Source organism: Meriones unguiculatus, chromosome 6, assembly GCF_030254825.1.
Source record: "Meriones unguiculatus strain TT.TT164.6M chromosome 6, Bangor_MerUng_6.1, whole genome shotgun sequence".
Taxonomy (NCBI): Eukaryota; Metazoa; Chordata; class Mammalia; order Rodentia; family Muridae; genus Meriones; species Meriones unguiculatus.
The window spans coordinates 50,861,050-50,887,687 of record NC_083354.1 but is presented as its reverse complement, the minus strand read 5'-3'; the positions used below and the strand labels follow the sequence as shown (position 1 = coordinate 50,887,687).

At 40.2% G+C, this 26,638-nt stretch overlaps 1 pseudogene; it reads right to left on the bottom strand.

Annotated features, from left to right (window-relative positions):
* Positions 1-20,229: 20,229 nt before the first annotated feature.
* LOC110544844 (large ribosomal subunit protein eL21-like) lies at positions 20,230-23,351 on the bottom strand (annotated as a pseudogene).
* Between the last annotated feature and the right edge of the window lie 3,287 nt (positions 23,352-26,638).

The following is a 26,638-nucleotide window of genomic DNA, read 5'->3' as shown; positions in this document are numbered from 1 at the left end:
GGAGAGAGAGACAGGAGGATTCCTAGGACTGCCAGTCTAACCTAATTGGCTCCTGGCCAATGGAAGACCCTGTCTCAGAAGGGATGGATGGTGTTGCTTAGGGTGACACCATACACATGAACAGACCTATCCATGTGTACATCCCATAATCATTCACAAAAACAGAGGTGAACATGGGGAATGTTATGTTAGATGTAATTAGTAGGTATGGAACTACAAACACAATATGATCATATATTTGATATATATTTCTGAATATATATATATCCCAGAACATGGGAGACTGAGGCAGGTGGATCTCTGAGTTCCAGGCCAGCTTGGTCTACAGAGCAAGTTCCAGGACAACAAAGGCTACCCAGAGAAAGCCTGAAAAAAAAAAAGAGATTATAATTACATCATTTCTTTCTTGTTTCCTCCTTCCAAGCCCTCCCATAAAGTCTTCCTTTCTCTTTTCCAAATCTGTCTTCTTTTTTCATTAATTGCAAATACATATATTTTATTTGCCTATAAAAAAGTGCATTTAAATTATAGCATTAGATTTCATCCAGTCTTTAAATGTATACATATCTTTGGTTTTGATAAAGCAGAAATATGAGTTATTTTTTCAAAGCTTTGATGTATCGAAAATACAAATAAGTTAAAAATTTCTTGTTAGCACCAAGCTTTTTTCTTTTTTTAAACTATTCTCATGTATTTTTTTTTTCATGTGATTTTTCTGTAGTTGTGCTGTGCCACATACAGGAAGTTCTACCCTGGAGCACACTGGGAGCTTGACCAAGAATTTCACCTTCAGTTGTAAGATACTGAAATCCAGAGGGAAAGAGGGGGGACACGTGTGGTTTGGAGGAGGTGGCTGTGAAGCAATGTCCAATGAGGATTCTCTATGTGAATTTGAAATATAATTTTTCATTAAATCAGCATGGTATAGGCAAGAACAATGATAAAGCTAGTCTTCCAATTTCAGGGTCAGTGATAACCCAGCACCCAGCCTGTCCATGTGTACCAACTAAAGGGAAGATTACTGACTCCCATTAATGACGTATTTTGAAACCTATTCCGAACAAAAGGGAAGCTTACAAAATTAATTGTTACTCTTTTAAGCCACACAGTTTTAGGTTATTATGCAATATTATTTGAAAGTTATCTATAATTCTTCTGTCTTCTAAGTACCAGTTACAAGTTATAAAATTGTATTTTTTTTCCTGTAAAGAATTTTCTATCTAAAATGGTGACATATATCTTTTGAAATGATAGGATAAGAAGCTGCTAGATTCATTCAGATATCAAAAGTTTCATAAGCCATATCTATTGATGATACTAAAATTCTTCATATATGGGATTTGATTACAAGGGAAAGGGTGTTGATTTATATGTATAGCTGATGAAATCTGTCTCATTTATTTCTAGTAATATTGGGCACATGGGGAAAGAATTGCTAAGGGAGCAAGACTTGAGACCTATATAACTTTGGAGTCAACTGGTTTCAATTTCTCAAGCTTTAGGAAGTAACTTTACCTTTCTAAGCCTCGGATTTTTTAACTGCAGACTGTGGACAATAAAAGTTCTAGCCCAAGGAAATTATGTTCAGTGTGATGGGTTGAGGGAACACTAAAACCTTCCAGTCATATGCCAAGCACCAAAATGATAGTAAAAAGAAATACATGGCCAAGCTTTAAAACAACAAAGAGGACTGTGTATTTACTGAAAATGGAAAACCTTCTAAAGGGGAAAAACCAGAACAGGAGTCAGAGCCGTAACTGGAGGTCACTATGCTGCTTCACAGGCTGCCTTTGGAGAATATCTGTCATGAGACTGCTCTCCGGGGAGGGACAGCATGTGTGGGTGGTCCACGAAAGTAGCCAGGGGCCTTAGGAAGGCTACCATCAGAAGAGGGATAGAATGAGACAGACTGTATTTTATTAAGTGGCCTTGGTTACACCTCCTATTTTAACTTCCTTTTATGGCATGACATTGCTATTTTTCCCCCACAAAGAGACTGAATCTATAATCCCTGTTAGGTTTGTGTAGTTTTAGGGCTATGGCAGGAGTTGCATGATGTTATTCTCAAGGCTAAGTCATATAAAAGGTGCATGACTTCCACATGAATCTTGTGGGATAGTTGCTTTGCAACTAAACTACTCCCTACTGGGACACAAGGACTCCAATAACTTACTTCCACGAGGGTCTCTGGTTCTCAGCCTAGGTTAAGCTCTCGGCGGACGACAAACATCAGGCCCTTGCATCAGAGTGTCCTTATTGAAATAGAGACAACTCCATTTGGGGTGTGATTCGTACATTGAACTGGTTGGAAAGTGAATTATGAGCTGAGCAGTTGAGCTGAGGGATTCTTTCAGGATACCGAACAAACAGAAGTCAACAAGGATTCCTAGTGTGGGAAGCGGAGAATCAACAGAGCAGCAGCAGCCACGGAGAGCAGGTGACTTTCCCACACAAATCGCATGAGTGAAGCTGCCAGATTTTGTGGGAAAGCCATGAACAACCTGTGCTATCTTCCTATTCTAGTCTGCTCCAGAACATAGTTTTATCCAAAAATCGAGCAAAGACTTAAAACAGTCTCCACTTCTCCCAAAATGTGTTGTTTTTAAAAATTTATAGACTCCATAATGCATTTATTCTTTGACAATGTGTATATGTTTGCTTTTTAGCTAAGAACATTTCAACTCTGCTTTTAACAAAACCAAAAAAGTATTGAAAAATAGAAACAAAGAGCTTTAAATATTCTTATGAATTCCAGAAATAGAAAATAAAAATACAAAAGAGAGACAATATTTAAAAAAAAACTTAAATGAAAAATTTCTAAAACCCTGGGAAGTTTAGAAGCTTTCGGATTTATAGAACAACCAAGTTCAGAACAAAGTAAGTAAAACTAAACTCAGACTCAGATATATTTTAGTTATAACTCAGACCATCAAGAAAACAGGAAATTTAAAGTGTATTAAGTAAAACAGACAGACTAACTACAGTGGAGCAATGTCTGGATGGCACCAGACTTGTATTTAACAACAATGAATACAAGAAGACGATGGATATGTAAAACCTTGTTAAAAAAATAAAGTTGAATTTATTTTTATACCCAGCCCACTATGCTTCAGTTGTGAACGATGTATGTAAATGTTCACACCTATCAAACTTTGATATTCTGCCACCACATATTCCCACCAAAAGAACTTTTAAAGGAAGATACTTGCACGAGAAAATGAATTGAAACGATTTAATGAACCTAAAACATTGAGTGTGATGAAAAAAAATCACATTTTTCTTTAGTAAAAGGTATAGAAACGGCTAGCATATACTCATTTCCTTTTTTTTTCTCTCCAATGTATACTGACTATATTAAAAGCAGGTATGTTATGATAGAAGCTACAAGGAAGAAAGACCAAAACATAAAATTGTTTCTCTATTATTTTGTTTCCAGAAATCTATATTTTTTTTATATGAGAAAAGCAAAATTTCTGTATAGTTAAGTCATTACTAATTGGGTTTAATGCTATTTCACCCCATGTATTCTTAAGGGCTTAATTTTTTCACATTTCTTGTCTTTAAAGTAAGAACAACTAAATTACATATGCATTCCCAATAAATATTGAACGTATTTATCATATTACTAATAAATTATTTAATCAATTCATTAATAAGTGATTAACTCACCAATAAGTTATTTAATTAAATTATTGATGATATATTTATTAATTAATCAATTAAAATATTAATGCTCATATTCTTTACAAGTTGTAAGTTCAAGAAACCGTACCATCATCATAGTATTTGTGTCCTTTAAGCAACTCAGTCAAATTCCCCACACATTTTTTGAATTCAATTTTTTTCTAATTTCTAACCCAAAATATGATACCAATAAATATATTTTAAATGACCAAAGAGCAAAAGTTGAAGATACATTAGTGGAAATGAGTGGTAAAGATTGCCTTTAAAAATCAAATTTACCACATGAGCTTTCTTTCTGAGGTAAAAAAAAAAAAAAAGTGCATCTTACCATATTTTTCCGCATTCCCATATTTTTTAATTTTAACATAAATATAACCATATTCTGAAAATAACTATAGCTAGAGGTGAAGTGATTTTATAATCTTCTGTTTACTGACTCAGTTTTTGTAAAGGTAAGCTTACTTCAAGATTTATGAATCTTTGGAAGCCTCAAACAAGTAAAGGAAACACAGCATAGAGTGGAGAGTTTTTGTTTTTTTTTTTTCCCTCCTGCTATTGAAATCACTTATATATAGGGTCACAGAATGTTATGGGTGTCGTCTTTGAAAAGGAGATGTCAGATAAAAGAAGAAGGAGGAGAAATGAAAGTGGAAATATCCAAGAACTTTAAACACACACACACAGACACACACACACACACATACACACACACACACAGACAGACACACACACATATATATATATATATACATACATACACACATAGACAAATACACACACCACAGACATCACATACACATCACACACAAACACACACACATGCAAAATCCAAGTAGAGCCTTACTCAGAAAAAATTTATGGGTGAATAGATGAGACTATTTAACAATGGTTTGATAGAGGCATCAGGGATTAAAATAAATGAAGCCAAAAGAAATGCCTTGACTGCCTTGGGAAAATCTGTCATAGCACCCAAGACTTCATCTCCAAAACGTCCTACAGTCACTTCTGCTGATGACCCATTGGTTTAACCAAGACACATGGCCACACCCAACTCTGATGAACCAGGGACTATATTCTGCCCACAGTAGAAGGTCACATGCAAAGACTGTAGAAGTATTCTCTTCCTACAAGAAAACAGAGGTGGGAACAATGAATCAGCCTATTGTATGCTTACATAAAGACGTGTAACGTTAGCCTCAAGAGTCACAATCTGGAAACAATCCCTTTCACCAATAATAAAGAGTGGAGTTCTGATGAACTCTCTCATTCAAGCAAACCTCAAAGGCATTGTGCTAAGTAAAAGAAAATAGCACAAAGGATTATACATCTGATGGTTCCATTTATATGAAATATTCAGAATAGGAAAATCTACAAGGATGAAAAATAGGTTAGTGGCTGCGTGGGGTCAGTTTTGGGAATAGAAGGTGACAGAGGGGTCTTCTGGGCTTTATTGAAACCTCCAGGCCTGATTGGTCTACACAGCAAGAGCCTGTCAAAACAGAACAAACTGAAGAGAAATAAGCAGAACCTCAATGATAAATAGCAATGATAAGGGTAGTGAGGTGGTCCATTTTGTTCAGGAAACCATGGTTTGAAGTAGCTGGAAAGCAGATGTGGTGATCTGAAGGAGAACTGTCTCCTATAGGCTTTTACATATGTGAATGTTGGGTCCCCAGATACTGGCAGCGTTTGGAGAGTTTTAGGGGGTGCAGCCTTGCTGGACTAAGTGCATTACTGGGAATGGCCTTTGTGAACTTATTTTCAGTTCAGTATCTCTGTCTCCCACTGTGGATGAATATGTGATCTCTAAGCTACCTACTCTAGCTGTCTGCTGTCATGCCTCTACTCATGCTGAGTTTCCCTCTGGAACCATGAGCCAAAGTAAAGTCTCATCTGTAAATTTCTATTATCTTATCACGACAACAGAAAGATAGTTGATACAGTAGACTAGGTGTGGCAGAGTAATCGCTGAGGCTGCTGGCGAGGGTTATAGCGTTGGAGGTTGCAAAACCCTTTATGGGAACTTGAGCCAGTTTGATTGAGGAGTAAATGTTCGTATGAAGGAGTTTTTGTCACCTGAAGCTCAGGACAGAGTCCTAGGTTATGGCCTCCAGGGGCTGATCATTTAGGAAAAACAAAGGACTGAGAGCTGAGAGGAACATTATTGATCTTAAGAAGGAAATTGGATTGTCCCCAGGAAGTATCATGGGATGGGGATGGGAATCAGAAAGGCTGAAGTGCAGACTGGACATCTGAGCTGGGGAAGCAAGTGTAGGTTGCTCGGATGTGTGAAAACAATCTATGGTCTCTTGGGTAGTGGCTGATTGATGTGTGCTGGGACTTGAGGACAGAGAGCAGAATGCTTGCTGCCAACTGAAAATCTGCCACAGACCATGGCTTGGGTGGGAGAGCAATTATATATGTTTTACAAGTGGCTCAAGATGCAGTCTGGGCTCAAAGCAGAGCCAAACAGTTGTATGTGGTATCAAAGACAGACCCTGAGCCTTCTGCAAGAAAGGGGCCTGGTAGAGAAAGGACAAGGGTCCTGCTGCTTGTTGCTCAAGGCCCCCATGGAGAAATCACAGATATCAATATAATGGACAAGGAAAGATGCCCTTAATGTACAGAAAAGTGAAAAAGCAGGTTACAGAACCACAGGCACTGTATAATTTGTGTATTTTACCTCCTGGCAGATAATTTTCTTTCTTGTATTTTCCCTTGCTAGACTATCCACTTTGCAATGACTGCAACTTTGCTTGATCCAAAAATAGGACTTTAAACATGCTGGGCACTCAGCAAATAATTGTCAAGAGGAACCAGCAAGGTCTAGAAGAACAGTGTTTAGAATAACTGCCTACCTGCAAAGTCTGTGTTCTCTGAGGGGCGTGGTTATGCACCTGCACCAGCATTTGTGAATATATACTTTGAAAAGACCGTTAAAGTCAACTAGAGACCATTATGAAAAAGAAAGTGGCCAAAGTTTATGCCAACCTTCAAAACTCTTGGGTTGAAATCATTCATATGGGGAGGGAGAGAGAAAGGGAGAAAAGGTGGGAGGCAGGGGAAAGGGAGAGAGAGAGAGAGAGAGAGAGAGAGAGAGAGAGAGAGAGAGAGAGAGAGAGAGAAAATGAGAATGATTTGAACAAGTTGGAGACAGTAAGGACAGAGGAAAACTTTACCGCACATGAAAGGAGCCTGGAAAAACAAAACAAAACAAAACAAAACAGTAGAGTCCTGTGGATTAAACATGGTGGGAAGGAGAATGAGATGAGAGAGAGAAGAGTGAGATGAAGGAAAGAAACAAAATTCAAACCTATGAGACTACCAGACTAGAAGACAAATCCTGTAAATGGGTTCAGCTTGTCCCTTCTTCTGGCTGCTGGTATATGTTATGTCTCTGCCAGGGCGTCAGGTGCCTAGAGGACACCCGCTTTTCCTTCTGCTCTTGGCTTCGTTGTCTTTTCTTCCCAGAGGCTTCCTTTTCCTTCCTTTCCCTCCCCCGAGACTGGACCACTCCTTCGGTGTGCTTGTGATGCTCACAGCGTAGATGATTGCATTTGCCAGTGTGCCTTGTCTGTTGCAGAGTGGGCAGCACAGGAGTGTGTCTTACTACTGTTGTTTTTCTGTGTTCTATTCAGGGTTTGTTTCATGTTCTTAAGTGTCGATGAATGAGTGAATGAATAAGTAAATGGTGCAGACTTCTGATCACATAAACAGAAAATAGGATCTGTGTTTCAAAAACCTTGTCTTCAATCTTGACCCCTCCAACTACTTCCTCTTTGACTGGGAACAAATTCTATAACCTCTTATAAGCTTAGTTTTCTCACTTGTAAAAAGGGATGGAAAGATTTAGCTTGCAGCCTACATTGTTCTCATTCTAACTAATTTTGTCTCATCATGGGTACTTGTGGGGATAAAATAATATTGTGGATGGGAAACATATCTATGAAATAAAAAGTGTTATTTGAAATATGTCACTTATTATTTTTTTTCGGGGATAGTCTGACCTCCTCATGATCCTCCTTCCACGTGCTAGAAACACAGACTACCACATCAGCCTCTTCCGAGTCTAAAATATAAATATTTATGTGTGTTTAGTAAGGGAAGAATTATGAAAACGTATATGTAATTCTCTTTACATATATGGGGTTGGGGAGACAGCTTTGTGGGGTAGAACCAGAGTTTGATTCCAAGCACCCACATGGTGGCTTATACCAACCTTCAACTTCTCTTCCAGGGGACTCATGGCCTCTTTTGTGGTGTATTCCCATACACAAACATATTCATCCACCACCACACACACACACACACACACATACATGCATATATACATATATGCATAAACAAATACTTTAAAAGGTATAATCAATATTTGAAAATTTTTAGATAAAATTACAATCTATTATTGGAATTTTAAGTACTTTTGATGGCTTTGATGAACAGTGCTGTCTAATAGTGACGACAAAAGCATTCTACACCTCTAGCGTCCGGTAAAGTAGTCTCTTTCTCCATGTAGCTATCCAGCATTGGACACACGCTTAGTGTACCTGAAGGAACATAGTTTCAGCTTTTGTTACTTTGATGTAACGTGCGTTTAGGGACCCACATGTGGATTGTGGCTACCTAATAGAGCAAACATGGCCCTTTCCACCATAGCCAAAAAGGGCTTGTAGGCAGAGTTGGTCTAGAGTTTCAAGGGTATTCACTCAGCTGATTTCCAGGGAAAGAGCAGGCATCGTAAAGTTGGAATCCCGTGGAACTGGTGGGGTGTAAGATGAAGCAAATGGTGAGCATCCTGACTCCAAGGCCTTTTAATTAATTTTCACGACTTCGGTCAGGGGTAGCAGCTGACAGTCAACATTTCTGGGTTGATATCTGCCAATACTTCCGCTATGGCCGGGGCTGCCTACCTCTAACCTTCAAATCCACTCGGCAGCTAGAGGGGTAACTATGACTTATCTGTATAGCTGCTGAAGAACTGTCCTCCTCTCCCTCAAGGGAAGGTTCAAGGTAGCTTTGTATGGTTGAAACAACAGTGAACGATACATCTCTTCCTTGTTATTTTTTGGTACTTGCCCTTCTCTCTTTTTACTTTCCCACCCATGTGTTTTGCCAAGAAAAAAAAAAGGTGCAAAATGAAGAAACCATCTTGGAAGGCGATGTTTTTCAGAGCGTTACCTGGTTCAGTTGTAATTTGCCCTTGTTCTACTGAGTGACAGACACATCAAGGGCAAACTTACCTGGAGGTCAATGGGAAACTCAGAAAGAGCAGGGAGCAGAGACTGAAGAGAGCCTTACACAGCATAGGCCTGACTTAGAAAAGTGAAATTCCCCTGCAGAAGCAAATATTTCAGGAAGGTGATGGACTGTGTTTCCAGTGCTACGCTAACACAATTGTAGGTGACATATTAAGTCTACCTTTAGAAAATACTTTCTGGTTTTTCTCCCTTTTCATTTACTTCATTGTGTGTTGGGGTTGGTATCAGAGAACAACTTCCTGGGGAGCTGATGCTTTCTCTCCACTATGTAAGTTCCAGGGATTGATCTGAGGTTGGCAGCTTTTGGGAAGTGTCTTTACCCACTAAGGCTTAGGGACTAAGCCATCTTGCTGGCCCCTTTTCTAATTTGTTTTTGTAGCTCATATTCATTGAACCGTGTCTAGTCAATCACACTTACAGAATTATCTAACCTTGGTTTTGCTTCAGTGTTGAAGGATTAATCTTTGTGCTTGAGAAGAGAGGGTCTGGGGACTGAATTCTCTAGTGGTCCTGTCACCCGCTGTCCAGTTCTTCTGCATTGTAGTCTCCTTGGACTGACTAGGAGTTTGCTTTGGACTAGTGATGAATCATTTGGCCTGATCAGTGATTCACAAGGACACAGCTGAGCTTAGTACCTATAACTGAGCCTACAGTGACTTAGCACAACAGAACCTCTGCTCAGGGCTGAGCATCTTAGGTCAGTCCCCATCAGCTCCCTGCAATGTGGTGCCCCTATGAGAGGGGTATGAATCCCAAATTAGTTGCATACTTGGAATTTAGGTGTCATTAATGGACCCAGATGCTCTGCTTCATTTGATAGTTTCAGAGTAGGACAGCAGAAAAACTCCAAGCAAGGGTTAAACAGTTGATAGTATGGATGGTTTATCTGAGACTTTGGTCCTACAAAAATTTATCTCCTTACAGTTTCCCTTACACTTGTTTTCCTAGTGTGCATGTGTGTGTGTGTGTGTGTGTGTGTGTGTGTGTGTGTGTGTGTATGTGTGTGTGTGTGTGTGAGTGTGTGTATGTATGTGTGTGTGTGTGTGTGCTGGTGCACATGTGAGCATGCATCTCATGCAAAAACACTAGACTGTGGCTCCCTTCTGATTAGAATGTCCCCTCAAGAAGATATCTTTGTATCCCAACAGAGAATTCTTAACAGAAGAATCTTGAATGGTGGAGAAACACTTAGAGAAATGCCCAACGTCCTTAGTCGTCAGGGAAATGGAAATCAAAATGACTCTGAGATTCAATCTTACACCTGTCAGAATAGCTAAGAGCAAAACTCAAGTGACAACACATGCTGGAGAGGATGTGGAGAAAGGGGAACCTTCCTCCATTGCCGGTGGGAGTGCAAACTTGTATTACCACTTTGGAAATCAATCTGGTGCTTTCTCAGAAAACTAGTAATAGCCATACCTCAAGACCCAGGTATACCTCTCCTGGGTATACACCCAAAAGATGCTCCACCAAACAATGAGGACATTTGGTCAACCATGTTCATAGCAGATTTATTCATAATAGCCAGAAACTAGAAACAACCTAAATGTTCCTCAACCGAAGAATGGATAGAGAAACTGTGGTACATTTACACAATGGAAGACTACTCACCAATTAAAAACAAGGAAGTCATGAAATTTGAAGGCAAATGGATGGCATTTGAAGGCAAATATAAAGATCATCCTGAATGAGGTAACATAAACCCAGAAAGACACACATAGCATATACTCACTTATAAGCACATTTTAGTCACATAGTACAGGATATACATACCACAATGCACAGACCCTAGGAAGATAAGTCTGATGGCCATCTTAGCTTTATGTGGGCCCACTAGTTAGGGGAGTGCTGTATAACAGCAGACTAAGGCACTTCTTCAAGATAGCTCAGACACTAGGAAGGACAAAGGGAGTAATGTGAGGGACCTCCTCCCCACACCCCTACCCTCTTAGGGAGTGGGTGAATGAGGTCTTTGCCTACCTCATCTGAGTTTAGAAAGTTAATTTTAAATTAGAATGCAGGATCTTAACACTGGGTCTTCATGAATTATTACCTATTAGATTTATGTGAAATATATGCACAGAGAAAGCCTGAGCGGTGGGAACGTATGTGGAACAAAGACATCTCTGTCCTTTCTAATCCAGATCCCAGGCAACCTAGAGCCTTGTCCTGGAAAGATGCTGCTGCAATTTCTGGCTCTCCCTTCTAGTTTGAACCTGTGTACAGCCGTCTGTGTACAAAGTAGCAACGACACCAGTGTCCTGTGTCAGAATCAGTGTCCTGAATCAGCCGGCAGACTCTCCAGCACCCTGCTTAGCTTCCTCTGTAGTATGTTTATCCGCTCAGACTTTTGTTTTGCTCTTTTCCCTCCCCTCCCCAAGCCCAGGCAGTCTTGTCTAGAACCCCAGCTGGCTTGGAAGTCACTGTGAAGCCACCATCATGCAGTGATCCTCCTGCCTCTGACTTCCAAGTGCTGGAGTTGGAGGCAGGCTCCACCGCACTCCCTCTATTCAAGTATCTTCTGATCACTGTCAGCGTGGCAGCGCTGATGGAGGCGTTTGGAGAGCCGGCATGCTCCCTGTGGGATCTGCATCATTCCTACAGCGATTTAGCATCTGCCAGGGCTGCACCATCGTAAGAGGACGTCTGAGGAATCCACAGTTGGGAAAAGTATTTTGATTCTGAGCTGATCCTGGCCGTGCTAGCATACCTTGTAGTTCTGTGCTACCTAAACCCTTGATCCATGCTTCTAGATCTTCAGGATACTGAATAAAAAAAATCCAAGCTTCATAGAGCTAGTTCTCGCAGTGACGAAGAATCTCAAACTTTTTGTGGGTTTAAGTTCTCCTGGGTGTGTGTGTGTATGTGTGTGCGTGAGTGTGTATGCATGCATTTGGAGGCCAGAGGCTAGTGTCAGCTGTCTTCTTCAGTGGTTGTCTACCTGAGTTGTGAGACAGCATCTTTATGGTCTAGATCTTACCCATCTTGCTGGACCGGATCGTCAGCCAGCTCTGACGATCCTCCTATCTCCAGCCCCCAGTCCTGGAGTTGTAATTGGGCACCTCTGAGCTTTTGCAGCTTTACTGTGGGTTCTGGGGACCTGAGCCCAGATCCATATGCTCAAGTAGCAAGCACTTTACAGATTGAGCCATCTCCCCAGCTTCTCCCCACGTCTCCCCAGCTTCACGGTCTAAGTTAATACCATGAGAATTTAACCAGCTTCCACCGAACTGTCTGAGAATTAGTGTCCTCGCTGTCTCTGAACCTACCGGGGAGCATCCCTACAGTTCCAGCTGGCAGCTGCCCTGGCATTCTGGGGGCTCCGGGTGCTTCCAGAGTTAAGGTTGATGCTTTGCCAGAGTCAGCAGCATTTGCTAGACACCTGCCTATGCCAGTTGTACTTGCTATTGTAATTAGGAAAATTATCGAATATTTCATAGGTCAATAAAATGTTTGTGTTAAAAGAAATTGGTTTTTTAAAAAAAATGAAAACCAAGCTAAGTTCTTTAGAAACTGAAAAGACTAAGCTGTTAATATTAAAACTCTGCTTGTTTAGATGTTGGTGGAGAGGTATAGAAAACTGGTGAAAAAATTTATGAAAGGGTTGAAAGTGTTTGTACTCTTATTTGCTTTAAAAAACCTGGATATCAGAGACTATTTATTAAGTATATGATTTGGGAAAAAAAAAAAACTAAGCAAAACATAGATCCAACTTAAATGACAAGATTACCAAATGACTGCACCTTTCTGTTCACAAGCATCAAATAAATATTGTGAAGTATATATACCATTTTAAAATTATGGTTACTTTAGAGATAAACTGGATGGTATGGCATGATTCAAAGAATAAGGAGTCGAGACTAAGAAAGGAAAATGTGTCTCATTGCCAGTTGACTTTGACCAGGGCCCAGCAGGGGATCCTGACTGTGGGAATGTGCTTTGTGGAGACTTCGCTCATTCATTCCTTTCAGAAGATGCCTTAGTCTGTTGCAGGCTCAGGGCTCTGAGTTTCTGCCAGGCTGCCTTTTTTTTTTTCCTGCCATGTTGTATTTTTGCCATTTTTCTTCTCTTTAATGCTTCTTCTATCTTCAAATTATTTTTTTAAATAATTTATTTATTTCTTGAGAACGTCACACATGTATACAATGGATTCTGATCACCACCCTGTAATTGCTTCTGTTCCTCCTGTTCCTCCTCCTCCTTTTTCATAATTCACTGTGACCAGTTAGTGCTGCTGTATGCACATGGGTATGGGACCATCCACTGCAGCTTGAAAAAAAAAAAAACCCAGCAATGGTCAACCCCCCCAGAGAAAAATGACACAGTCTCCCCCAGCAGCCATTAACTGTCAACAGCTCCTTGTGTGGGAGAGAGGCCTTGTGAGACTCTCCCCTGCTCCCGCTGGATTTTGGGCTGGCTTGATATTGGTCAAGTAACCACAACTGCCGTGAGTTCCTTGAGAGCGATCATGCCGCATCCGGAAGCCAGCATTCCACAGCACTCCTACCTGCCTCAAACTATTTTTTTTTCAAATCTCTGCTTTCCATTCTAGCTATAACTACTATTATTATTTCCAATTTTATGATACATTCTTGTTTTTCAAGGAACAGAAGTTATCCATATTGGGGGTTGGGGCAATAGCTCAGCAGTTGAGTGATTTCCCAGAATGTGCAAGGCCCTGGGTTTGATCCTCAGGACTGCAGGAAAAGAAAAACAAAAGTAAACAAAGATGAAAGTGGTCCATGTTTACACCCCTTTGACTGGATCATGGCTAGTTTTTCTTGATTTCCTTTTTTCCTGAGAATGATATGAGCAACCCACCTAATATATCCAGCAACGGCCCATGGAGTTCTTCCTCCATGGACCAAATGTTGCCCAAGTCCCTTTAAAATTCCACCGTTTCCCATGCCCAACTGCTGCACTGTCTCCAGTCTCTACAACCTCTACCCTTCAAGAGTACGATGCTCTGCTTTCAAACTTTATTCTCCAGTCTTCAGCCCAAGATCATTCAAATAATGTCCCTAAGCATTACCCTGTGGTTGGAATTTAGGAAAGTCTATTTATTCTTCCATTTTAAAACAAACTTGTCCCAGCATTTCGTTCTTCATCACTATTTAGCAACGGGATTTTCTTTTAGAAGATGGTATCTCTTTTTGGCTTGGAAATTTCCACAACTTGAAATCACTAGTGCACAAGAATTACATACCCTTAAAGACCGTCCACATCTACACCCAACCCACTCTCTCTTTTAATGGGCTTAACGTGCCGGTTTGCATGCACGTGTCTGTTAAAGTGGCAGGTCTCCATTTTCAGATTCCTAAGAACTGGGAAGATTTCGGGCTGATGAATCCTTCCTAGGAAGTATCATCTCCCTTAGCAGGGCAGGTCTGTGGGAGCCTCTGAAAGAGGGTATCAGGAGAAGAGACTGTGAAGGGAAGCCCACACAGAACTGAACGGAAAGCTCCTTTGGCTAACGAGCCTGCCTGACATGGAGACTGTAGATCTTCATCATCAGCACTTCATGATGACATCTGACGGATGGCGTAAAGTTGCCAGGGGACTGTTTCCAACACCTAAAGACGTTGAACTGATCTACAGTTGGGTGGGGGTTGCCAGGAAGACAATAGCACTTCTGGAGACAATGTCTCTATTAGGAATTTCTTAATTAGTGAGGGAGTGGGACGAAGTCTGGATTTCATGCAGTTTCAGGGACCAATGATAGAACTGGAAAAAAGAGGAGGCTGACGATGACTGTAGCAAGATGGGGTGTCTGTGGACAGGGGGGTGAGCTGTTGCCCCAGCACTCCCACAGCCTCTACTGAGTCTGTCACCAATTCCTCTTCCCTCCATCAGTTACCTTTTAGGTCCGTTGCTTAAATGCCAGGCTCCCCGAGGATTCTTCTTTCCTATTTATATCTCTTTTCTCAATATACACACTGCCTCCAGGTGCTCTGACTCGTTTCTAGAGTGTGCTGAGGACCATCAAAACTTCTTTTCTGATTTTACCCTAAAATTGAACACAGTTTGTTGAAAGGGCCACAGGGTAAGGGTCCCTGCAGCCAAGCCTGACAACCTTAAAGTTCATTTCCTGGCACTCACACGGGAAAAGGAAGAGAACTGACTCCCACAGGCTGTTCTCTGATCTCCGTGTGCACTTCCGTACACACAGGTGCCTGCACGTGCCTTCACACACGCACCTGCGGACATGCTCACACAGAACTGAACACGGGTCTTTGCCTTTGCGCCTATGTTTCTGACTGCAGGTAAGTGGATAAGCGGCATTTACCTTCCACCTGTGTGCCAAGCAATGGTAGCGTCGTTTTCCTCCCTCCCCCTCTCCTGAGACCTAGACTCAGGCTTTTTTTTTTTTTTTTTTTTTTTTTTACTGCTTCCCCTTTTGATGTTTGCTGTTCGCCTCTATCTACAACCTTCCCAGACCAGGTTTCTTAGGTCGTTTCCCCTCATGATCCCTTTTTGTCAGAGAAACTGTAATTCCTACCAAAGACAATTCCGAACCTGCTGCCAAGCTCTTTCGGGCAGTGTTTGTTATCATTTTGCGGCCTGATGGTATGAGCAGTGCAAAGTGCACGCGTGTTCAGAACCATGGCTGCAAGGAAGACACGGGGTATAAGCCAACACTGACAGCAATACCTTCAATTCATTATGAGTCCGATTTTTTTTTTTTAAGATTTACTCTGTTGTTTGATCACGTCTCTGTGTGTATATGTGTGTGCGGGATCCTGAAGAGTTTGTAAAAAGACCTCCTGGAGCTAGAGTTACAGACAGTTGTGAGCTTGTGTGTGTGCTGGCGTGGGTGCTGAAGACTCAGATCTGAGCCACCTCTCCAGCTCCTTGACTTAATTTTTGGTCGTTAGCTGTTAAGAAGCCTTTTACTCTTGTGTGACATGACTGCATATTTATCACAACCCGCAGCTTAAGAAACTGAACCCTACTCCATGCCACTGTTGTCTTTATGCAGACTCCCTTATCCGGGCTCAGCATCGTTCACAGGTCATAGTTCACCATCACTTTCTCGTTTAGCATCATCACAGTCTAAGCAGAAAGTTCTTTCGTTGGAATGCAGGTGGCTGACGTGTGTCCTGTTTCCACTGCCAGCTTTATGCTCTCTAATGTCTGACTGTATCAAATGATTTTCCACGTCCAGAAAGTCATCTGTTCTTGGGTATTCCGTTAGATGAAATGCCCTTCTGCATCTTCCTGTGCGTTAAAACTCACCTTTCAGAACTCAGCCAAATGCCGCCTCATCTGCAAAGTCTTCCTAGACCTCTAGTTCCCCCCCAACCCCCAGAGTTTATAATTTCTGCAGTGTTTGTATGCTTTATTATGCATCTATTATTTCAATATATTGCCATTGCCTGCTTGTAAGTCTCTTTCTAAAGAATGCTGGGCTTAAAAGGAGGGATCTTGCCTGATTTTCTACCCTGTGTTTCAAATTGTGCAAATTCAAAGACCCTCCGAGGGCCTTGTCTAAAGAAGCAGCATGAATGAAAGCATTAGGACCGAGCGATAAATTGAATAGAAATGTTATCATTGCATGATGTGAGGGCTACGCAATCTACAGCCTGTGCAACTATCTAACTAGCAACTAACTAATAGAAAAAAAATCAATAATTTCTAAATATAATACATGGCTTACATTCAAGAAGAAATGGATAGAAGTTACCTTTAAAACGATCACATGTTTCATGTAGCGGGCGGGAGCAAAAGTAGTTATTACAAGTATGGACACAGACCCACCAGGCGGCAGTAGTAAATGCCTTCTATCCCAGCACTAGGGAGGAAGAGGCAGGTGGATCTCTGAGTTTGAGCCCAGCTAGATCTACAGAGAGAGTTCCAGGACAGCCAGGGCTACAAAGAGAAACCCTGTCACCAAAGCCAAAAACTAAACCAAACCAAACAACAACAATGAAATCAGAACAAGTATGTACACAGACTCAAAGAAAAATATTTAAAAAAATTAAAGTTAAAATTTTTTTAAAGGTTTATTTATTTACTATGTATAGATTATTCTGCCTGCATGTACACCTACATGCCAGAAGAGGGCACAGGATCTCATTATAGATGGTTATGAGCCACCATGTGGTTGCTGGGAATTGAACTCAGGACCTTTGGTAGAACAGCCAGTGCTCTTAACCTCTGAGCCATGTCTCCAGCCCCAGGTTAAAATTTTTAAAAGAATAATTGTAGTGATTGAAAACATCGGAATCTTGTCAGGGAAATTAAATCTATCCCCATATCACTTTTCTTTGTTGTGACAAAATACCCAGGAAAGGGAGGAAATATTTATTTGGGCTCATGGTTATAGAGATTATCCGTGATGGGATGAATTTGTTGCTGGGGGCCTGATTAATATCCTAGTAGTGAGAGCAAGTGGTGAAAGAGGCGGCCCTCACAGAGAACAGGGAACAAAGAGAGCGAAAGGGCCAGGGACAACTGATAATCTTCAAAGGCTTCACACCTTCGAGGCTACTAAAGGCCACTGACATGAGGAGTATACCAGATGGGTTCAACGGAAAAACTGGAACTGGAAACGAACAACAACAACAACAAAAACAAAACAAAACAAAAAGAACAACAAAACAACAAAAACAGAGTTCTAGAGATGAACGGAACAACCTGAAGGGTTTCCATACATGCCATTGCAGTCTCAGGGAAAGAGGAGAGAAAGACAAAATTATATAAAAACATCTCCAAATTTAATAGAAAATAACGCTTTATACACATAAGCATCTCATGATCAGTCAAAAATGTACAAAGAAAACCAGTCCCAGTAAACTACTTAAAAAAAAAAAAAGCAACACAATAAAACTATGCCTTAGTACATCCCAATTAAACTACAACGATAAAAGAAAAAATTCCTGACAGTAAAAATAAATGACACGTTCCTGAAGGAGAACAATGACATAGTAAAGAGAGCTGAATTCCCATCAGAAACAGTGGCAGCCGATGACATTAGAGTGACAGGCCAGAGAACAGGACATAAAAATCCTGTCAACCAAAGACTACATCCCACGACACCAACCTTTAAAACTGTAAATAAAGCAAGGATGTTTTCTTACAAACAAATCTGAAAGAATGTCTTAGCAGAAAGCTTGTCCTTTCAGAAACATGAAAGAATACTTCAGGCCAAAGGTAGATGATACAAAATCTATAGGAAGCAATGAAGAGAAAAAAAGTATGAGTGGGTATAATTGCATTTGGTATATATATATATAATATTAATATATAATATATGCATATATTATATATATGTGTGTGTATGTGTGTATACATATATATGTATAATATATAAAGTGTAACAGTTATGTGTGTTTTACCGAGATGAAGTCTCTGTGTATATATGATATACAATATAGGTCTGTTTATAGCTTTACATGTAATTATTATTAAAGAGCATATCAAAATATGCTATTATTTAGAGAAAAATAATTATTGTGTTTATAGTTAAGTAAGTTAACAATGGCCATACATGAGGATAAATGAAAAAAATATTGTTGTATACTTCCGTTCCATAAGAAGTGATTTAATGTTAGTTCTAAATATTTTTGGATAATCTGTTTGTTAATCACTTTAGCTCAAGTGTGCCTGCAGGCCAGAAGAGGGCACCAGATTTCATTATGGATGGTTAGGTCCCAGTGAGGTTGCTGGGAATTAAACTCCACACCTTTGGGAGAACAGCAAATGCTCTTAACCTCTGAGCCATCTCTCCAGCCCCGTTGGCTCAAGGTTTTAGAGGACTTCAGTTCACTGTGGTCTGGAAGGATGGCAGCTTGGTTCACAGAGCTCTGTAGAAGTGTGAAATTAAGATCGTCCATATCACAGCAGATGAAGAGGGTCAGGAAGTCACCCAGTGGCCATGGATGGATAGCCATCTCCAATAACTTCCAAAGTGACCCTTCTCATTATAGGCTTCATTTCTTCAGCCCTGCAAAACCTGTCCAAAACAAACAAACAAACAAACAAACAAACAAACAATATCACCCAGAGATTAAGCACTGAAAGCACTAGCTTATTTTAGCTTCAGACTTAACTGAGTCAAATTGCATCATAGATCAAATAGACTTAGAGATTTGTAAAATGTTACATCTAACAGCTACAGAAAACACATTCTTCTCATCAGCCTATAGAACTTTCTCCAAGAGAGATTATGTTTTAGGCTAGAAAGCATGTCTTAAATAATTTTTAAAAATTGAAATGAATACCCTCACTTTATCAGATAATAATGAAGCTATAGTAATGAAACTTTATCAGATAATAATTAAAGTATAAATCAGTAGTAAAAGAGACTATAAAAATGACTCAGATACCAAGATAGTATTGACTGGTCAATGGTTAAATTAGTTGGGTAACTTTAAAAGTTCCTAGAATCAAAGGAAAATAAATTCACAGTTTATCAGAACCGCTTAGATACAGCCAAGGCTATTCCAAGAGAGCTCATAGTTATGAAGAACTGTACCAAAAATGAGATAGCTCTCAAATAAATAACATTGATGTTCCCCAAATTCATAGAATAATAAAAACAAGTCAAACTCCAAATTACTAAATGCAAAGAAATAATTAAAATTAGGGTAGAGGTTAACAAAATGGAAACTACAAAAACAAAACAAAGAGTAAATGAAGAGTTGGCTCTTTAAAGAGACTGAGAAACCATTAACCAAATTAGTAGAAACAAAGAGGAAGAAGACAAACATTAATAAAATCAGGCAAAAAAGGTGGCACCACTACAGGTAACAATGAGAGCTAACCTGAAGGATAGCTAAGTAATATTTTTAAAACACACATTAAAATACAGTGTAAAAATCTAGAAGAAGTGGAAGAATTTCTAGGCACAGAAAACCTACCAATATTGAGCTAGGGAGATATAGTCAGCCTATATAGATCTATAATTAGCAACAAGACTGAAGCAGCAATAAGGAATTTTCTTTAACTAATAAGAAAATCCCTGGACCAGATGAATTCCCTGCTGAATTCTACTAGACTCTACATGTCTGGTGACCAATGTTTGTGGTCATCCCAATAGGGTCTTACTGGGCAATGAAAAGCAGTGATAGCAGCCTTTATTGTTTTGGCCATGGAACCCCTGGCCAAAAACTCAAGGGGGACACAACATGTGTTGTGTTGTTGTTGTTGTTGTTTTGTTCTTTTTTTTCTTTTACAATATATATCCTCTGTATGGGGTAGATCCAATAAGACTAATATATTTAGTTTTTTTTTTTTTTTAAACACTTTGCAGTCCAGGTCCTTTATTTTTTTTTTTTTTTGTACATCAGGCCACAAAGTCTGGCTCCTTCCCGTGTTTCCTCACAAAGTGTGCGTCTCTGGGGGGCGCAGGCTGGCGCTGTTCCCTTCTCTTTGGCCTCCTCCTTCTTCTGGCTGTCCTCCTTCACGCGCTTCAGGAAGCTGCCCCTGCTCTTAGGGCACTTCATGTGCTCAGTGCACACGCTGCCTCTCTTGGCGAGGATCTTGTTCTTAACCTGCTTGTTCACAATGGCGGCCACGGCATGCTGGGTGACACTGCAGACTCCTCCGCTTTTGCCGTGGTAACACTTACGGCGCATTCCTCTTTGAACAGTGCCCTTTCCCTTGACGTCTACAACGTCACTCTTTTTGTAGACTCGCTTGTATGTGGCCAAAGGAAAAACTCGGTGTTTCCTGAAAGGCCTGGAGAACATAGAGCAAATGCCTCTTCTTTTCCGCTTTGTGCCATCTTGGCCACTGCAAGATGGCTGCCATAGCAGAAAGTTTTTTCTCTTTCTTTCTTTCTTTTTTCTTTTTCTTTCTTTCTTTCTTTCTTTCTTTCTTTCTTTCTTTCTTTCTTTCTTTCTTTCTTTCTTTCTTTCTTTCTTTTCTCTCTCTTTCCTTCCTTCCTTTTTTCTCTTTCTTTCCTTCTTTCTTTCTTTCTTTAACATAATTTTTAATTGATTCTTTGTGAATTTCACATCATGCAGCTCAATCCCACTATTTCCCAATTTTTCCATATCCACCCTTCACCCTTATAACCTACCCCCAAAAAGAAAAAAAAATTTAAAAACAAACAAAATCTCTTCGTGGAAGCTGCAGTGTGTCACAGAGTGTTACACAGTCCACCCCTTTGCCCAAACAGCTTTCCTTGAGAATGTTCAGTGAGTCATTGGTCTGGTTTGTGGCCTCTGGCTTCTGCTACACCAAGGAGCAGTCCTGGGGAGGATCTCAGATATCCTGTGGTTGCCCTGAGTCATGAAGATCTTGCAGCTTTGGATCTAGAGGACAGGCCTCTTCACACGCTCCAGCAGCTTTCAGACTGGGTAGATGTTGGGGTGGGCCACCTCCAAGCCCTGGATCTGGGCCTGGCTGGTAGCTGAGTTGATCAGCCTACCAGCTCTCCTGCGCCCAAGCCACCAGGGCTAGCTAGCTCTCTCAACCGCCCAGGAGAGGGACAGGGACAACTCTCCTGTGCCCACGTTACTGATGGCACTATCATGTAGTGGCTGGTGAGGGGTGGGGCCAGCTCAGTGCCCCCTTGAACATCAACCTGGCTTCAGGTGGCAGCCCAGACTATGGATGTATGCGTGGCCTTTGGTGGTAACATGAGGCGCAGACACCGACCCAGACTCCCGCTGCCTTAGGGACACAGACTCCTGCTGCTGGGGGCCCACAAACCCAGACACGACCCTCAGTGGCAGCATGGGGTGGACGGCGCTATGGTTTCAGGGCGCAGCCTCTCACATGAGGCTGTTTCTCACTGCCCTCACACCTCCGGTTCCACCTCTCTTCACAGCGCACAAACACTCCGCTTCTCCTTCTCTTCCATCTCTCCACCACACACCTGCTCATCATAATGGCGCCTGCTCAGCCTCTTGCTCTCTCCTGCCTGCCTGTACCTCCAGGCAGCGGGCAGCTGGATCCTGTTTCCTAATTCAGCCCGAGAACCTGTGTCTTTTAATTAGAGAATTAAGATCACTAATACTTAGTGTATGTTATTAAAGGTATGTGTTAATTCCTTCTGTTTGGTTTGTTTTGCATTTGATTTTTTTTGTTCTCTTTGAATTAACAATTGTTTTATCATTGTTTAGATTTTTTTCTCTCTCTAGCCTCTTATGCTTACTCTTTTTTTTCAGCTTGGGTGTTCTTTCTAGTGTCCTCTGTAGGTACGTCTTGATGATCATAAATTTTCTTATCCTGGCTTTATTGTGGAAAGCTTTCTTTTTCTTTTCATTACGGCGATTTCCTGGGTGTGGTAGTTTGAACTGGCATCTTTCAGACCTTTAGAAATATCATTACAAATCCTTCCGGCTTTTTAAGTTTCTATCGAAAAACCGGTTGTTCTTTTGATGAGACTCTCTTGCAGCTTTAAGTACATTTTTATTTTACGTTTTTAGTCTTTTAGTGTTTAATACAATGCAGGCGGCTTCTTTTCTGGCCCTCTACACCGGATGTCTTATACCTCTTACACTTGGGTCGATGTCTTTCTCTAAGTTTGAGAATTTTTCTTCTGTGATTTTTACTGAAAATATTTTCTGTGCTTTTGATATGAAATTCTTCTATTCCAATGATTTCTGGATTTGGCCATGGTGTCTCAAAGTTCTACCATATTCCATTTTTTTTTTGTGCTTTTTAAATTTTTTTCTTTGATTAAATGATTGAATGATTCCTCTACCTTTCTTCAAGACCTGATATTCTGTCCTCTATATGATTCCTTTCCTTGTTTAGGCTTTCCACTGTGCTGTTTAATTAAGCTTGTTGAATTTTTTATTTCAGTTTGAGTTTTCTTTAGTATTTTTATCTCTGTACTGAATTCTATTTTTATATCCAGAATTGACCTCCTTATTTTGTTCTGTTGTTTGCATGTTCTTTTTAGGTTTATTTTAATCTTTTAAAAAATACTTTCGTATTTTCACTCAAATACTTTCATAGCATCTCTCTCTCTCTCTCTCTCTCTCTCTCTCTCTCTCTCTGTGTGTGTGTGTGTGTGTGTATAGGCCAGAGGACACTTGTGGGATCCATTCTCTCCTTTTACCATATAGGTCCTGGGAAGTAAACTCAGACCATCAGAATTAGTGGCACGCCCTCTTACCCTCTGGGCTTTCTCACCACCCTGTTACATTAATTCCTGCCCTCTTTGAATTCTACACCCCCACCCCCCACCCCCCACAGAACTCTTTTTTAATTATTTTTGTTGTTTCATCTAAGCTGCTCTCATTGGTAATCACTACTGTGGGATTAGTAATTCTTGGATGAGATTTTCTTTTTCCTGTGTCTGTGTGTGTTGTTTGTATTTTTGTGTTGAGACCTTCACTTTTAACATGAGCTTCTGTCCCCCTTGCACTGAACACATCGTTGGATCCATGCTTGCTGTTACTCCAGCCTACCTGCTTTTGGACTGCTTAGGTGATACTCGGGACCCGTCATGGTGACACTGAATACTGATGTCAACACGCTGACCCAACTCAGCCAGGTGGTGCATGGTCTCTGACCTCATGAGCAGGTGTGAAATGGCAGGAAGGAGTTTGAGGTGCTAGGGTCAGTGGGGTGGGGTTCTGACCTGGGGAGTAGGTGTGTATTCTGTACCCTATTTTCAGTTCTCTGAGACGTTTCCATACTGCTTTCCATAATGACTTCACAGTTTGATATTCCTCTTACTACACATCCTGGTCTACAGTCATTATTTGTAGGGTAAGATTGAATCTCCAAGTAGTTCTAAGTTTCTAATTTTCATTTCCCTGATGGTTAAGGATGTTGAACACATTTTCAAATATAAATTGGTCATTCTTATTTCTTCTTTTGAAAACTATCTGTTCAGTTCATTCATCCATTTATTGAAAAGATGATTTGTTTTTCTGGTGTTTGATTGTTATAGTTTTTTTTTTATATCTTCATTACCAATCCTCTTTCAATGTGTAGCTGGTGAAGATTTTTACACATGTTGTAGATTGACTCTTCACTTTTGTGATTATTTCCTTTTCTGTTCATAAGCATCTTAATTTTGTATAATTCTATTTGCCAAATCTTGGAATTGTTTTATGTGCTATTGCAGTCCTGTTTGAAATATCCTTGACTCTGTATATACCTTAATGTGTTTTATATATGTTTTTATCTGGAACGTTCACATTTTCATATCTTATATTAAAGTCCTTGATTATTTTTTAATTGCTTGTGATGCATGCCAAAAGATATAGCTCTCATTCTTGTGCACGTGAGACTAAAATTTCTTGGAACTACTTGTTGAAGGAACTGTATTTACTCCAATATATACTTGTGATTGTTTTGAAAAAAATTAGATGGATATAATTGTATGTTTGTTTATGAGTTCTCTATTCTAGGTCACTGGCCTGCACAACTGTGGCAATACCATACTGTTTTACTTATTATGGCTCTGAAATACAATTTGAGATCAGGTTTTTCCCAGCATTGCTCTTTCTGCTAAGAATTGTTTTACATATTCAAGATCTTATATGTTTTTGTACACATTTGCAGATTGTTTTCTAATTCTGTGAAGAACAAACATTCTTGAGATGTGGAGATTGCACTGAATCTGTCAACTGCTTTTGGGATATAGAAGTCCTGAGTTGGGAGGAATTGCCCAGACCCAGCACCCCTGTAGTGGTAGGTTATTGATTTTGAGCCATTCGCAGAGTTCAGAGTTGGGGTCAGCGTGTGGCATTCTGAAAGTATTATCAGGCCAATTATTGGCACCTTGCCGTTGTTGTGTCTTCAAGAGAGATTTGAACAGCTTACTCCCCTACTGGCTTGTTAGTGCTTATTAACACATCTGCAATCTCTCCTTCATATTTTTATCTCTTCTTGCACATGTTTTGTCTTCTTTGTTTTTATTTGTGCAACTCTACTTAATTTCTTTATATCTGTTTTCCCCTTCATTTTCTTTTCAGTAGTTTCTGATCTTTAAAAATAATCCAGTTAAAAATTTTACAGGATTAATGTGATCAAAATTTAAAAATTTACTTGATTCATTTATCAAATCCTGTTTATACTTTGCATTATATCACTATAAAATGTCTGTCTCTCTTTAAAGATACTCCCAACAGGGATGTTTTATAACTAAACATAAAATTTAGTAACTAAAGTACTCCATATAGGAAGATATCTAAATTTGTGATGTGCTGATCTCTTTGTGTTGGCTTGTTTTCTACGGATTTTTTTTAACTTTTTTTTTATTGTGACTTCATTGGCCCACCTCATAGTAGGTCCAGAGAGATGTGGATTCCTGAGGGATGGTGGGTCCTGAGGGATGAGGGTCCTGAGGGATGAGGGTCCTGAGGGATGAGGGTCCTGAGGGATGAGGGTCCTGAGGGATGGTGGGTCCTGAGGGATGAGGGTCCTGAGGGATGAGGGTCCTGAGGGATGAGGGTCCTGAGGGATGAGGGTCCTGAGGGATGGTGGGTCCTGAGGGATGAGGGTTTCTGATGAATAATTAGATTTTGAAATATGAGGCTGACCTGAAGGATGAGTGCTCCCATATACTTTTTGGGCATGGGTTTTGCTAATCTTGAGCTACTTTGATTTCTAGACACTGTATTGTCTAGATCATAAGTGTAAGTGTAAACAGGCCTCAGGTAGAAAACTGTTGATTAAGAACACTTGGTGTTTTCTGCACAGAGTACTGTAGATTTCTTCAATTCATTTCTCTAGAAGGTAGGTATTTTTGTTTGTTTGTTTGTTTGTTTTTGAGACAGAGTTTCTCTGTGCTGCTCTGGCTGTTTTGCACTTGCTTTGTAGACCAGGCTGGCCTCGAATTCGTAGAGATCCTCCTGCTTCTGCCTCCCTGAGTGCTGGGATTACAGGTATGTGCCACCATGCCCTGCTGAAGGTAAGTAATCTTAACCCCAATTATAGCAATGGTGCAATTTCTTTCAAGGATTTGTCAGGCCTTGCATTTGAGGAGATTTTCCTCATTTTTGTTGTGCTTAGGATTTTGTCTTCTGTTTCTCTGCATTTCCTTTCCAAGGCTTTGGGTCCCTCTCTTGACTTTTGCCTTTTGGTTTTCACCAGATTCTTTTTATAGCTATCACTTGCATAGTTAATTTTTTTTAATTGTTCACATTTTAGCTTAACTGGAAAACAATACCTGCGCCTATTAATAACACAATGTTATGATACACATACACACCATTGAATGACTAAATAAGACTGATTCATACAACTGTCATGTGACATGTTTTTATTTCATGAAATTTAAAAAAGCTGTGCCTCATTTAGTCTTTGGAAGGGGCGTCCCCTAGTTACACATTTAAATGGATCTTGCTGTCACACAGCAGGCCCTATTCAGGTTAAGATATTTAAGGATATTTAAGCTGTCTAGTCAGCAAGGCTGCCATGAGGGAGGGCCTTGCATTTTGACCTTTCCACTTAACAAACCATGTCTTGATTACTGGTCTTTGTCGGAGCTAAGAGCAATCTTGAATTATTGTGGGCCTATGAGCTGCAAAGAAGGAAAATCACTTTAAAGTTGATGACTTCCAATTTCTAGGATGTATCTTTTCAGTAAAAATCAAAATTGTTTAAGTTCATATCCAATCTCTTCTTAATTCTACTGTTCTCCGCGAGTCCATGAACATTAGCAGTTATGGCTGCGTGAGAGCTTCTATTCTTTTTGGCCTTCTGGCTTACTTGTTTGAATCTGGAAGTGCTCTCATTGTGTCTGCTTCTTTCTTCATTCCCTACAGTTGGGATCAGGTATA